Raw genomic sequence first — 15,797 nt, 5'->3', positions numbered from 1 at the left:
TCCTTGTTGGATGTACATGTTTTACTGAGAATGTCAGACTTCATGCTCACATGACTGAGAAAGATAATGTGAATTTACAGAAAATATGCTTTCAGTTTAGCTTATAGATCCCCTTCCAAACCACTGTGGGAAAAGCATGGGATAATAGTTTTCTTTCAAACATGATTCATGATATCCCAGCAGAAGGCTTTTTCACATGGTAAAATCACCTTAGAACACACCACAATTCCTAAAATGAGTATGGTACCATCAACAAATGATTTATAATGTAACTAAAGTCCTAAAACCCTCTATTAACCACAATGCTTTTTAATGAGGTGCTATCATGTATATTGGTCCCAAGATGGCTGCCAACACTTCTTGGTGAAGTGCAGACAGCCAATCAGATCTCACGATGAGATGTGTGGTTAGGCTCCGCCCAGATATATATGTGTTTTTGAAGTTAATTTTCATAAAAACCACTGGAGCAATTTCCACCAAATATAGCAAAGGCACTTCTGCGTACCAGTCCCTACAATTTTGCCAAGTTTGGTGTAATTCCGTTCAGCGGTTTGGGCTGTAGCCTTGTCAGAACGTCCTATGGAAATTAACATGAGGAAAACACGTTTTGGGACCCCCCTTTTTTCTCAGCCCCCACTTCATGAATCCCCCCGAAACTTTCAGGGAAGGAGCAGAGCGGAGCTTGCCAGAATTTTGGAAAATTACACGCAAATTCCTCAATCGGCGCCAAAGTTATTCCCAATAGAATGTTGCGGATTTCCTATGTAGCTAGGTCCTAACTATATATACCTACTGGCTATTGCCAGTAGGTAATTATATAAATATACATATATTTAATTGATATCCACCAAAATATTTCCAAAGCAAACTGCCGTATGAGTTGGTGTACGTGAATTTAATCACTGAATTTGCTCAATCATCGGTTGTTGCAAAACCCGGCATGGACAGCGGTCAAGATCGGCGATCCAGCGGCCAGGCAGAATGAATGGGAGTGGACTGCCAGATATATAATCAGGCCCCCAGGTGTAATATCATTGCGGAAGTGGAACAGGCACTAGTACTGCCCAGCGTTTCTACGGTGCAGTAAACCCCATGCTTTGCACTAAAGATTTGACAAATGAAGTTTTCTTCCTTTTCATCGAGCAAGTGTCGGCCCCCTCATTGTGGTGAGTGGTATTGGACTTCATGTTTAATCGATTCTCAAGCATGATCACCAGAAACGTTCTCTCGGTCAGGAACAACGCGCTTAGCTTGAACTTGTAGATTGTGTATTAAAAATACAGCGCGTCGCCCTCCCCAGCGGGATTAGACATCCACTGTGATTATACTGCCATCGGGGAAGAGGTAGCAGATTGATACTGCGTGAAGGTGTTAAAGTCGGATACTTACCATCAATGTTTCCAAAGCAAACTGACCAAGACCACGGACGTTGATGAAGCGCATCATTTTGTCATGCAATAAATATTCACGTACCTGATCAGTGGGCTCATGGGGTTGTTTCGTTTTCACTCATTACATTTAGAATACATATATATATCAAGGCTTCACAGAGCCAAAATGTTATGGTGACTACTCTGCAAGGATTTAAATACCTTTGCACTTAACTGAAGGTCCGTGTCCGTGGTTTTTGGGTGAAGCAAGGCGGGAATCATTGGTGCTGGCTCTAATGCGGTGAACTGAGGATCGCACCGCCTTCCAAGAGCGCCACAGCTGCCCGAAAGTGAAGCACTCATGTTTTTCCCGATAAAACGGCAAGGGACAGCAGTGCACCGCCAAGGACTGTCTTTGGCCCAGGTTTCCTGCAACTGATAAATGGGCATTTGCAAGGAGACAACGAAACAGCAGAAAAAACAGCGAAAACATAAACAGCACAACCCACTGGAGGGTTAACAAATAACTATCCACGTACCACAGGGACCAGAATGCCTCAACAAGAAGGCTCAACAGGGGCCGCCCACTAGAGGGTTGAACATTATAAACTGCCAAAATCACCCTGAGGCTGCGTGTTTAGAAAGATGCTGGTCTTTTCCTTTGAAAAAGGTCAGGAGACCGAAATGCATCAGGACTGCCAGCGCTGAAAATTAAACCAGCTACAAACAAACTCGTTGTGTGTGTGGCTCGTATTTCTCCTTGAGGGGAAATGTTTTTTGGATGTTAAACGGCTTGGTTCCGCCGTGAGGATCGCACCGCCTTCCAAGAGCGCCACAGCTGCCCGAAAGTGAACCACTCCTGTTTTTCCCGATAAAACGGCAAGGGACAGCAGTGCGCCGCGAAGGACTGTCTTTGGCCCAGGTTTCCTGCAGCTGATAAATGGGCATTTGCAAGGAGACAACGAAACAGCAGAAAAAACAGCAAAAACATAAACAGCACAACCCACTGGAAGGTTAACAAATAACTATCCACGTACCACAGGGACCAGAATGCCTCAACAAGAAGGCTCAACAGGGGCCGCCCACTAGAGGGTTGAACATTATAAACTGCCAAAATCACCCTGAGGCTGCGTGTTTAGAAAGATGCTGGGCTTTTCCTTTGAAAAAGGTCAGGAGACCGAAATGCATCAGGACTGCCAGCGCTGAAAATTAAACCAGCTACAAACAAACTCGCTGTGTGTGCGGCTCGTATTTCTTCTTGAGGGGAAATGTTTTTTGGATGTTAAACGGCTTTGTTCCGCCGTGAGGATCGCACCGCCTTCCAAGAGCGCCACAGCTGCCCGAAAGTGAACCACTCCTGTTTTTCCCGATAAAACGGCAAGGGACAGCCGTGCGCCGCCAATGACTGTCTTTGGCCCAGGTTTCCTGCAGCTGATAAATGGGCATTTGCAAGGAGACAACGAAACAGCAGAAAAAACAGCGAAAACATAAACAGCACAACCCACTGGAGGGTTAACAAATAACTATCCACGTACCACAGGGACCAGAATGCCTCAACAAGAAGGCTCAACAGGGGCCGCCCACTAGAGGGTTGAACATTATAAACTGCCAAAATCACCCTGAGGCTGCGTGTTTAGAAAGATGCTGGGCTTTTCCTTTGAAAAAGGTCAGGAGACCGAAATGCATCAGGACTGCCAGCGCTGAAAATTAAACCAGCTAAACAAACTCGTTGTGTGTGCGGCTCGTATTTCTCCTTGAGGGGAAATGTTTTTTGGATGTTAAACGGCTTGGTTCCGCCGTGAGGATCGCACCGCCTTCCAAGAGCGCCACAGCTGCCCGAAAGTGAACCACTCCTGTTTTTCCCGATAAAACGGCAAGGGACAGCAGTGCGCCGCCAAGGACTGTCTTTGGCCCAGGTTTCCTGCAGCTGATAAATGGGCATTTGCAAGGAGACAACGAAACAGCAGAAAAAACAGCGAAAATATAAACAGCACAACCCACTGGAGGGTTAACAAATAACTATCCACGTACCACAGGGACCAGAATGCCTCAACAAGAAGGCTCAACAGGGGCCGCCCACTAGAGGGTTGAACATTATAAACTACCAAAATCACCCTGAGGCTGCGTGTTTAGAAAGATGCTGGGCTTTTCCTTTGAAAAAGGTCAGGAGACCGAAATGCATCAGGACTGCCGGCGCTGAAAATTAGACCAGCTACAAACAAACTCGTTGTGTGTGCGGCTCGTATTTTTCCTTGAGGGGAAATGTTTTTTGGATATATATATATATATATATATATATATATATATATATATATATATATATATATATATATATATATATTATATATATATATATATATATATATATATTCGTGCTCAGTGGGGTGTCCAACAATAGGCATCACTCGAATGCAGCTTCGCTTTTCCCCGTAAAAGCTTTTCTTTATTTATTGGCATGCGTGTCCTCAATTCTCAGTTATTTGCAGCATACCCCCGCAGCCTGACGCGTTTCGTGGCTTCACTTCTTCAGAGGCTGAGCGGGCGGAAGAGGCATTGCGGGTCACGCCTCCCTTTTAAACAACATCATACGCTGTCATGCAGCTGCTTCAATTAAGACTGTATGCAATGTTCTATGGGAGATGTAGTCCGCCTTTACTTCCACAGATGGATGCCCCCAGAGTGTTTGCTGAATTGTTAGCTCACCTGGAGCCCCAAGGATCGGTGACACGCTGATCCAGAAGGTGCATTCCACAGTTGAGTCCACATTAAGACTCCATGGCTCCCTTCGAAGATGGGATGGTGCATGCCTAGCGGCAGGACGGCCGCTTATAAATTCATGCTCAGTGGGGTGTCCAACAATACGCATCACTCGAATGCAGCTTCGCTTTTCCCCGCAAAAGCTTTTCTTTATTTATTGGCATGCGTGTCCTCAATTCTCAGTTATTTGCAGCATACCCCCGCAGCCTGACGCGTTTCGTGGCTTCACTTCTTCAGAGGCTGAGCGGGCGGAAGAGGCATTGCGGGTCACGCCTCCCTTTTAAACAACATCATATGCTGTCATGCAGCTGCTTCAATTAAGACTGTATGCAATGTTCTATGGGAGATGTAGTCCGCCTTTACTTCCACAGATGGATGCCCCCAGAGTGTTTGCTGAATTCTTAGCTCACCTGGAGCCCCAAGGATCGGTGACACGCTGATCCAGAAGGTGCATTCCACAGTTGAGTCCACATTAAGACTCCATGGCTCCCTTCGAAGATGGGATGGTGCATGCCTAGCGGCAGGACGGCCGCTTATAAATTCGGGCTCAGTGGGGTGTCCAACAATAGGCATCACTCGAATGCAGCTTCGCTTTTCCCCGTAAAAGCTTTTCTTTATTTATTGGCATGCGTGCCCTCAATTCTCAGTTATTTGCAGCATACCCCCGCAGCCTGACGCGTTTCGTGGCTTCACTTCTTCAGAGGCTGAGCGGGCGGAAGAGGCATTGCGGGTCACGCCTCCCTTTTAAACAACATCATACGCTGTCATGCAGCTGCTTCAATTAAGACTGTATGCAATGTTCTATGGGAGATGTAGTCCGCCTTTACTTCCACAGATGGATGCCCCCAGAGTGTTTGCTGAATTCTTAGCTCACCTGGAGCCCCAAGGATCGGTGACACGCTGATCCAGAAGGTGCATTCCACAGTTGAGTCCACATTAAGACTCCATGGCTCCCCTCGAAGATGGGATGGTGCATGCCTAGCGGCAGGACGGCCGCTTATAAATTCGTGCTCAGTGGGGTGTCCAACAATAGGCATCACTCGAATGCAGCTTCGCTTTTCCCCGTAAAAGCTTTTCTTTATTTATTGGCATGCGTGTCCTCAATTCTCAGTTATTTGCAGCATACCCCCGCAGCCTGACGCGTTTCGTGGCTTCACTTCTTCAGAGGCTGAGCGGGCGGAAGAGGCATTGCGGGTCACGCCTCCCTTTTAAACAACATCATACGCTGTCATGCAGCTGCTTCAATTAAGACTGTATGCAATGTTCTATGGGAGATGTAGTCCGCCTTTACTTCCACAGATGGATGCCCCCAGAGTGTTTGCTGAATTCTTAGCTCACCTGGAGCCCCAAGGATCGGTGACACGCTGATCCAGAAGGTGCATTCCACAGTTGAGTCCACATTAAGACTCCATGGCTCCCTTCGAAGATGGGATGGTGCATGCCTAGCGGCAGGACGGCCGCTTATAAATTCGTGCTCAGTGGGGTGTCCAACAATAGGCATCACTCGAATGCAGCTTCGCTTTTCCCCGTAAAAGCTTTTCTTTATTTATTGGCATGCGTGTCCTCAATTCTCAGTTATTTGCAGCATACCCCCGCAGCCTGACGCGTTTCGTGGCTTCACTTCCTCAGAGGCTGAGCGGGCGGAAGAGGCATTGCGGGTCACGCCTCCCTTTTAAACAACATCATACGCTGTCATGCAGCTGCTTCAATTAAGACTGTATGCAATGTTCTATGGGAGATGTAGTCCGCCTTTACTTCCACAGATGGATGCCCCCAGAGTGTTTGCTGAATTCTTAGCTCACCTGGAGCCCCAAGGATCGGTGACACGCTGATCCAGAAGGTGCATTCCACAGTTGAGTCCACATTAAGACTCCATGGCTCCCTTCGAAGATGGGATGGTGCATGCCTAGCGGCAGGACGGCCGCTTATAAATTCGTGCTCAGTGGGGTGTCCAACAATAGGCATCACTCGAATGCAGCTTCGCTTTTCCCCGTAAAAAGCTTTTCTTTATTTATTGGCATGCGTGTCCTCAATTCTCAGTTATTTGCAGCATACCCCCGCAGCCTGACGCGTTTCGTGGCTTCACTTCTTCAGAGGCTGAGCGGGCGGAAGAGGCATTGCGGGTCACGCCTCCCTTTTAAACAACATCATACGCTGTCATGCAGCTGCTTCAATTAAGACTGTATGCAATGTTCTATGGGAGATGTAGTCCGCCTTTACTTCCACAGATGGATGCCCCCAGAGTGTTTGCTGAATTCTTAGCTCACCTGGAGCCCCAAGGATCGGTGACACGCTGATCCAGAAGGTGCATTCCACAGTTGAGTCCACATTAAGACTCCATGGCTCCTTTCGAAGATGGGATGGTGCATGCCTAGCGGCAGGACGGCCGCTTATAAATTCGTGCTCAGTGGGGTGTCCAACAATGGGCATCACTCGAATGCAGCTTCGCTTTTCCCCGTAAAAGCTTTTCTTTATTTATTGGCATGCGTGTCCTCAATTCTCAGTTATTTGCAGCATACCCCCGCAGCCTGACGCGTTTCGTGGCTTCACTTCTTCAGAGGCTGAGCGGGCGGAAGAGGCATTGCGGGTCACGCCTCCCTTTTAAACAACATCATACGCTGTCATGCAGCTGCTTCAATTAAGACTGTATGCAATGTTCTATGGGAGATGTAGTCCGCCTTTACTTCCACAGATGGATGCCCCCAGAGTGTTTGCTGAATTCTTAGCTCACCTGGAGCCCCAAGGATCGGTGACACGCTGATCCAGAAGGTGCATTCCACAGTTGAGTCCACATTAAGACTCCATGGCTCCCTTCGAAGATGGGATGGTGCATGCCTAGCGGCAGGACGGCCGCTTATAAATTCGTGCTCAGTGGGGTGTCCAACAATAGGCATCACTCGAATGCAGCTTCGCTTTTCCCCGTAAAAGCTTTTCTTTATTTATTGGCATGCGTGTCCTCAATTCTCAGTTATTTGCAGCATACCCCCGCAGCCTGACGCGTTTCGTGGCTTCACTTCTTCAGAGGCTGAGCGGGCGGAAGAGGCATTGCGGGTCACGCCTCCCTTTTAAACAACATCATACGCTGTCATGCAGCTGCTTCAATTAAGACTGTATGCAATGTTCTATGGGAGATGTAGTCCGCCTTTACTTCCACAGATGGATGACCCCAGAGTGTTTGCTGAATTCTTAGCTCACCTGGAGCCCCAAGGATTGGTGACACGCTGATCCAGAAGGTGCATTCCACAGTTGAGTCCACATTAAGACTCCATGGCTCCCTTCGAAGATGGGATGGTGCATGCCTAGCGGCAGGACGGCCGCTTATAAATTCGTGCTCAGTGGGGTGTCCAACAATAGGCATCACTCGAATGCAGCTTCGCTTTTCCGCGTAAAAGCTTTTCTTTATTTATTGGCATGCGTGTCCTCAATTCTCAGTTATTTGCAGCATACCCCCGCAGCCTGACGCGTTTCGTGGCTTCACTTCTTCAGAGGCTGAGCGGGCGGAAGAGGCATTGCGGGTCACGCCTCCCTTTTAAACAACATCATACGCTGTCATGCAGCTGCTTCAATTAAGACTGTATGCAATGTTCTATGGGAGATGTAGTCCGCCTTTACTTCCACAGATGGATGCCCCCAGAGTGTTTGCTGAATTCTTAGCTCACCTGGAGCCCCAAGGATCGGTGACACGCTGATCCAGAAGGTGCATTCCACAGTTGAGTCCACATTAAGACTCCATGGCTCCCTTCGAAGATGGGATGGTGCATGCCTAGCGGCAGGACGGCCGCTTATAAATTCGTGCTCAGTGGGGTGTCCAACAATAGGCATCACTCGAATGCAGCTTCGCTTTTCCCCGTAAAAGCTTTTCTTTATTTATTGGCATGCGTGTCCTCAATTCTCAGTTATTTGCAGCATACCCCCGCAGCCTGACGCGTTTCGTGGCTTCACTTCTTCAGAGGCTGAGCGGGCGGAAGAGGCATTGCGGGTCACGCCTCCCTTTTAAACAACATCATACGCTGTCATGCAGCTGCTTCAATTAAGACTGTATGCAATGTTCTATGGGAGATGTAGTCCGCCTTTACTTCCACAGATGGATGCCCCCAGAGTGTTTGCTGAATTCTTAGCTCACCTGGAGCCCCAAGGATCGGTGACACGCTGATCCAGAAGGTGCATCAGGCTGCGGGGGTATGCTGCAAATAACTGAGAATTGAGGGCACGCATGCCAATAAATAAAGAAAAGCTTTTACGGGGAAAAGCGAAGCTGCATTCGAGTGATGCCTATTGTTGGACACCCCACTGAGCACGAATTTATAAGCGGCCGTCCTGCCGCTAGGCATGCACCATCCCATCTTCGAAGGGAGCCATGGAGTCTTAATGTGGACTCAACTGTGGAATGCACCTTCTGGATCAGCGTGTCACCGATCCTTGGGGCTCCAGGTGAGCTAAGAATTCAGCAAACACTCTGGGGGCATCCATCTGTGGAAGTAAAGGCGGACTACATCTCCCATAGAACATTGCATACAGTCTTAATTGAAGCAGCTGCATGACAGCGTATGATGTTGTTTAAAAGGGAGGCGTGACCCGCAATGCCTCTTCCGCCCTCTCAGCCTCTGAAGAAGTGAAGCCACGAAACGCGTCAGGCTGCAGGGGTATGCTGCAAATAACTGAGAATTGAGGACACGCATGCCAATAAATAAAGAAAAGCTTTTACGGGGAAAAGCGAAGCTGCATTCGAGTGATGCCTATTGTTGGACACCCCACTGAGCACGAATTTATAAGCGGCCGTCCTGCCGCTAGGCATGCACCATCCCATCTTCGAAGGGAGCCATGGAGTCTTAATGTGGACTCAACTGTGGAATGCACCTTCTGGATCAGCGTGTCACCGATCCTTGGGGCTCCAGGTGAGCTAAGAATTCAGCAAACACTCTGGGGGCATCCATCTGTGGAAGTAAAGGCGGACTACATCTCCCATAGAACATTGCATAAAGTCTTAATTGAAGCAGCTGCATGACAGCGTATGATGTTGTTTAAAAGGGAGGCGTGACCCGCAATGCCTCTTCCGCCCGCTCAGCCTCTGAAGAAGTGAAGCCACGAAACGCGTCAGGCTGCGGGGGTATGCTGCAAATAACTGAGAATTGAGGACACGCATGCCAATAAATAAAGAAAAGCTTTTACGGGGAAAAGCGAAGCTGCATTCGAGTGATGCCTATTGTTGGACACCCCACTGAGCACGAATTTATAAGCGGCCGTCCTGCCACTAGGCATGCACCATCCCATCTTCGAAGGGAGCCATGGAGTCTTAATGTGGACTCAACTGTGGAATGCACCTTCTGGATCAGCGTGTCACCGATCCTTGGGGCTCCAGGTGAGCTAAGAATTCAGCAAACACTCTGGGGGCATCCATCTGTGGAAGTAAAGGCGGACCACATCTCCCATAGAACATTGCATACAGTCTTAATTGAAGCAGCTGCATGACAGCGTATGATGTTGTTTAAAAGGGAGGCGTGACCCGCAATGCCTCTTCCGCCCGCTCAGCCTCTGAAGAAGTGAAGCCACGAAACGCGTCAGGCTGCGGGGGTATGCTGCAAATAACTGAGAATTGAGGACACGCATGCCAATAAATAAAGAAAAGCTTTTACGGGGAAAAGCGAAGCTGCATTCGAGTGATGCCTATTGTTGGACACCCCACTGAGCACGAATTTATAAGCGGCCGTCCTGCCACTAGGCATGCACCATCCCATCTTCGAAGGGAGCCATGGAGTCTTAATGTGGACTCAACTGTGGAATGCACCTTCTGGATCAGCGTGTCACCGATCCTTAGGGCTCCAGGTGAGCTAAGAATTCAGCAAACACTCTGGGGGCATCCATCTGTGGAAGTAAAGGCGGACTACATCTCCCATAGAACATTGCATACAGTCTTAATTGAAGCAGCTGCATGACAGCGTATGATGTTGTTTAAAAGGGAGGCGTGACCCGCAATGCCTCTTCCGCCCGCTCAGCCTCTGAGGAAGTGAAGCCACGAAACGCGTCAGGCTGCGGGGGTATGCTGCAAATAACTGAGAATTGAGGACACGCATGCCAATAAATAAAGAAAAGCTTTTACGGGGAAAAGCGAAGCTGCATTCGAGTGATGCCTATTGTTGGACACCCCACTGAGCACGAATTTATAAGCGGCCGTCCTGCCGCTAGGCATGCACCATCCCATCTTCGAAGGGAGCCATGGAGTCTTAATGTGGACTCAACTGTGGAATGCACCTTCTGGATCAGCGTGTCACCGATCCTTGGGGCTCCAGGTGAGCTAAGAATTCAGCAAACACTCTGGGGGCATCCATCTGTGGAAGTAAAGGCGGACCACATCTCCCATAGAACATTGCATACAGTCTTAATTGAAGCAGCTGCATGACAGCGTATGATGTTGTTTAAAAGGGAGGCGTGACCCGCAATGCCTCTTCCGCCCGCTCACCCTCTGAAGAAGTGAAGCCACGAAACGCGTCAGGCTGCGGGGGTATGCTGCAAATAACTGAGAATTGAGGACACGCATGCCAATAAATAAAGAAAAGCTTTTACGGGGAAAAGCGAAGCTGCATTCGAGTGATGCCTATTGTTGGACACCCCACTGAGCACGAATTTATAAGCGGCCGTCCTGCCACTAGGCATGCACCATCCCATCTTCGAAGGGAGCCATGGAGTCTTAATGTGGACTCAACTGTGGAATGTACCTTCTGGATCAGCGTGTCACCGATCCTTGGGGCTCCAGGTGAGCTAAGAATTCAGCAAACACTCTGGGGGCATCCATCTGTGGAAGTAAAGGCGGACTACATCTCCCATAGAACATTGCATACAGTCTTAATTGAAGCAGCTGCATGACAGCGTATGATGTTGTTTAAAAGGGAGGCATGACCCGCAATGCCTCTTCCGCCCGCTCAGCCTCTGAAGAAGTGAAGCCACGAAACGCGTCAGGCTGCGGGGGTATGCTGCAAATAACTGAGAATTGAGGATACGCATGCCAATAAATAAAGAAAAGCTTTTACGGGGAAAAGCGAAGCTGCATTCGAGTGATGCCTATTGTTGGACACCCCACTGAGCACGAATTTATAAGCGGCCGTCCTGCCGCTAGGCATGCACCATCCCATCTTCGAAGGGAGCCATGGAGTCTTAATGTGGACTCAACTGTGGAATGCACCTTCTGGATCAGCGTGTCACCGATCCTTGGGGCTCCAGGTGAGCTAAGAATTCAGCAAACACTCTGGGGGCATCCCTCTGTGGAAGTAAAGGCGGACTACATCTCCCATAGAACATTGCATACAGTCTTAATTGAAGCAGCTGCATGACAGCGTATGATGTTGTTTAAAAGTGAGGCGTGACCCGCAATGCCTCTTCCGCCCGCTCAGCCTCTGAAGAAGTGAAGCCACGAAACGCGTCAGGCTGCGGGGGTATGCTGCAAATAACTGAGAATTGAGGACACGCATGCCAATAAATAAAGAAAGCTTTTACGGGGAAAAGCGAAGCTGCATTCGAGTGATGCCTATTGTTGGACACCCCACTGAGCACGAATTTATAAGCGGCCGTCCTGCCGCTAGGCATGCACCATCCCATCTTCGAAGGGAGCCATGGAGTCTTAATGTGGACTCAACTGTGGAATGCACCTTCTGGATCAGCGTGTCACCGATCCTTGGGGCTCCAGGTGAGCTAAGAATTCAGCAAACACTCTGGGGGCATCCATCTGTGGAAGTAAAGGCGGACTACATCTCCCATAGAACATTGCATACAGTCTTAATTGAAGCAGCTGCATGACAGCGTATGATGTTGTTTAAAAGGGAGGCGTGACCCGCAATGCCTCTTCCGCCCGCTCAGCCTCTGAAGAAGTGAAGCCACGAAACGCGTCAGGCTGCGGGGGTATGCTGCAAATAACTGAGAATTGAGGACACACATGCCAATAAATAAAGAAAAGCTTTTACGGGGAAAAGCGAAGCTGCATTCGAGTGATGCCTATTGTTGGACACCCCACTGAGCACGAATTTATAAGCGGCCGTCCTGCCGCTAGGCATGCACCATCCCATCTTCGAAGGGAGCCATGGAGTCTTAATGTGGACTCAACTGTGGAATGCACCTTCTGGATCAGCGTGACACTGATCCTTGGGGCTCCAGGTGAGCTAAGAATTCAGCAAACACTCTGGGGGCATCCATCTGTGGAAGTAAAGGCGGACCACATCTCCCATAGAACATTGCATACAGTCTTAATTGAAGCAGCTGCATGACAGCATATGATGTTGTTTAAAAGGGAGGCGTGACCCGCAATGCCTCTTCCGCCCGCTCAGCCTCTGAAGAAGTGAAGCCACGAAACGCGTCAGGCTGCGGGGGTATGCTGCAAATAACTGAGAATTGAGGACACGCATGCCAATAAATAAAGAAAAGCTTTTACGGGGAAAAGCGAAGCTGCATTCGAGTGATGCCTATTGTTGGACACCCCACTGAGCACGAATTTATAAGCGTCCGTCCTGCCGCTAGGCATGCACCATCCCATCTTCGAAGGGAGCCATGGAGTCTTAATGTGGACTCAACTGTGGAATGTACCTTCTGGATCAGCGTGTCACCGATCCTTGGGGCTCCAGGTGAGCTAAGAATTCAGCAAACACTCTGGGGGCATCCATCTGTGGAAGTAAAGGCGGACTACATCTCCCATAGAACATTGCATACAGTCTTAATTGAAGCAGCTGCATGACAGCGTATGATGTTGTTTAAAAGGGAGGCGTGACCCGCAATGCCTCTTCCGCCCGCTCAGCCTCTGAAGAAGTGAAGCCACGAAACGCGTCAGGCTGCGGGGGTATGCTGCAAATAACTGAGAATTGAGGATACGCATGCCAATAAATAAAGAAAAGCTTTTACGGGGAAAAGCGAAGCTGCATTCGAGTGATGCCTATTGTTGGACACCCCATTGAGCACGAATTTATAAGCGGCCGTCCTGCCGCTAGGCATGCACCATCCCATCTTCGAAGGGAGCCATGGAGTCTTAATGTGGACTCAACTGTGGAATGCACCTTCTGGATCAGCGTGTCACCGATCCTTGGGGCTCCAGGTGAGCTAAGAATTCAGCAAACACTCTGGGGGCATCCATCTGTGGAAGTAAAGGCGGACTACATCTCCCATAGAACATTGCATACAGTCTTAATTGAAGCAGCTGCATGACAGCGTATGATGTTGTTTAAAAGGGAGGCGTGACCCGCAATGCCTCTTCCGCCCTCTCAGCCTCTGAAGAAGTGAAGCCACGAAACGCGTCAGGCTGCGGGGGTATGCTGCAAATAACTGAGAATTGAGGACACGCATGCCAATAAATAAAGAAAAGCTTTTACGGGGAAAAGCGAAGCTGCATTCGAGTGATGCCTATTGTTGGACACCCCACTGAGCACGAATTTATAAGCGGCCGTCCTGCCGCTAGACATGCACCATCCCATCTTCGAAGGGAGCCATGGAGTCTTAATGTGGACTCAACTGTGGAATGCACCTTCTGGATCAGCGTGTCACCGATCCTTGGGGCTCCAGGTGAGCTAAGAATTCAGCAAACACTCTGGGGGCATCCATCTGTGGAAGTAAAGGCGGACTACATCTCCCATAGAACATTGCATAAAGTCTTAATTGAAGCAGCTGCATGACAGCGTATGATGTTGTTTAAAAGGGAGGCGTGACCCGCAATGCCTCTTCCGCCCGCTCAGCCTCTGAAGAAGTGAAGCCACGAAACGCGTCAGGCTGCGGGGGTATGCTGCAAATAACTGAGAATTGAGGACACGCATGCCAATAAATAAAGAAAAGCTTTTACGGGGAAAAGCGAAGCTGCATTCGAGTGATGCCTATTGTTGGACACCCCACTGAGCACGAATTTATAAGCGGCCGTCCTGCCGTTAGGCATGCACCATCCCATCTTCGAAGGGAGCCATGGAGTCTTAATGTAGACTCAACTGTGGAATGCACCTTCTGGATCAGCGTGTCACCGATCCTTGGGGCTCCAGGTGAGCTAAGAATTCAGCAAACACTCTGGGGGCATCCATCTGTGGAAGTAAAGGCGGACTACATCTCCCATAGAACATTGCATACAGTCTTAATTGAAGCAGCTGCATGACAGCGTATGATGTTGTTTAAAAGGGAGGCGTGACCCGCAATGCCTCTTCCGCCCGCTCAGCCTCTGAAGAAGTGAAGCCACGAAACGCGTCAGGCTGCGGGGGTATGCTGCAAATAACTGAGAATTGAGGACACGCATGCCAATAAATAAAGAAAAGCTTTTACGGGGAAAAGCGAAGCTGCATTCGAGTGATGCCTATTGTTGGACACCCCACTGAGCACGAATTTATAAGCGGCCGTCCTGCCGCTAGGCATGCACCATCCCATCTTCGAAGGGAGCCATGGAGTCTTAATGTGGACTCAACTGTGGAATGCACCTTCTGGATCAGCGTGTCACCGATCCTTGGGGCTCCAGGTGAGCTAAGAATTCAGCAAACACTCTGGGGGCATCCATCTGTGGAAGTAAAGGCGGACTACATCTCCCATAGAACATTGCATACAGTCTTAATTGAAGCAGCTGCATGACAGCGTATGATGTTGTTTAAAAGGGAGGCGTGACCCGCAATGCCTCTTCCGCCCGCTCAGCCTCTGAAGAAGTGAAGCCACGAAACGCGTCAGGCTGCGGGGGTATGCTGCAAATAACTGAGAATTGAGGACACGCATGCCAATAAATAAAGAAAAGCTTTTACGGGGAAAAGCGAAGCTGCATTCGAGTGATGCCTATTGTTGGACACCCCACTGAGCACGAATATATATATATATATATATATATATATATATATTACCTACTGGCGGTCGCCAGTAGGTAGTTATAGTTAGGACCTAGTTTCCATAGGAAAACCGCAACATTCTATTGAGAATAACTTTGGCGCCGGTGGACGAATCTTTGCGAATTTCTCAAAGAAGATGGCCTGCTCCGCTCCGCTCCTTCCCAGAAAGTTTGGGGGGATTCGTCAAGTGGGGGCTGAGATAAAAGGGGGGTCCCAAAACGTGTTTTCCCCATGTTATTTTCCATAGGACGTTTAGACACGGCTACAGCTCGAACGGCTGAATGGATTTATAAGAAATTTGGTAGAAAGGTAGAGTCCGGCTCGCAGATTACGCTTTTCTTTGAATGGTGTAAATCTGTTCAGTAGTTGCTGAGAAAATTAACTTTGAAAAAATATATATTGGGCTACATTGGGCTATATCTATGTTAGCGCCCAAATGTAGCCCAATGTAGCCCAAAGATGGCCACCAGAGACAAAAAAACAAATGTAGCCCAAATATCAGCCAGATGTAGCCCAACTATAGCCCAATGACAGAATGTCCCAGAGTGTTCTAAAGAACAACTAGAGCGCTAACAGTCTTACTTATGACAAAAGTATGGCACACCTGAAGTCATCTTGATTGGAATAAAGTGTTAACACTTAAAACATTTAATTTGCAAAGGAACAAAATGAGGGGGTTCATTTTGCCATAGAAATTATGATTAGTGCTGAAGAAAGAAAAATTAGGGCACATTTTGAGTGACTTCTGAAATCCTCTTATATTTCATTAAAAAAATTCTGATATGCAGTCTCCCAAGATGGCCACCAGAGACAAAAGAGCCAAAATGTAGCCCAAATATCAGCCAGATGTAGC

General features: G+C 48.7%; 1 pseudogene; it reads left to right on the top strand.

Annotated features, from left to right (window-relative positions):
* The window catches only part of LOC144769647 (IgGFc-binding protein-like), a 1,000,379-nt pseudogene that overhangs the window by 349,630 nt on the left and 634,952 nt on the right, over positions 1–15,797 (top strand).

The sequence above is a fragment of the Lissotriton helveticus genome, chromosome 7 (genome assembly GCF_964261635.1).
Source record: "Lissotriton helveticus chromosome 7, aLisHel1.1, whole genome shotgun sequence".
In the NCBI taxonomy this organism is placed as follows: Eukaryota; Metazoa; Chordata; class Amphibia; order Caudata; family Salamandridae; genus Lissotriton; species Lissotriton helveticus.
The sequence above is the reverse complement of the archived record's forward strand: the minus strand, read 5'-3'. Positions and strand labels throughout refer to the sequence as shown.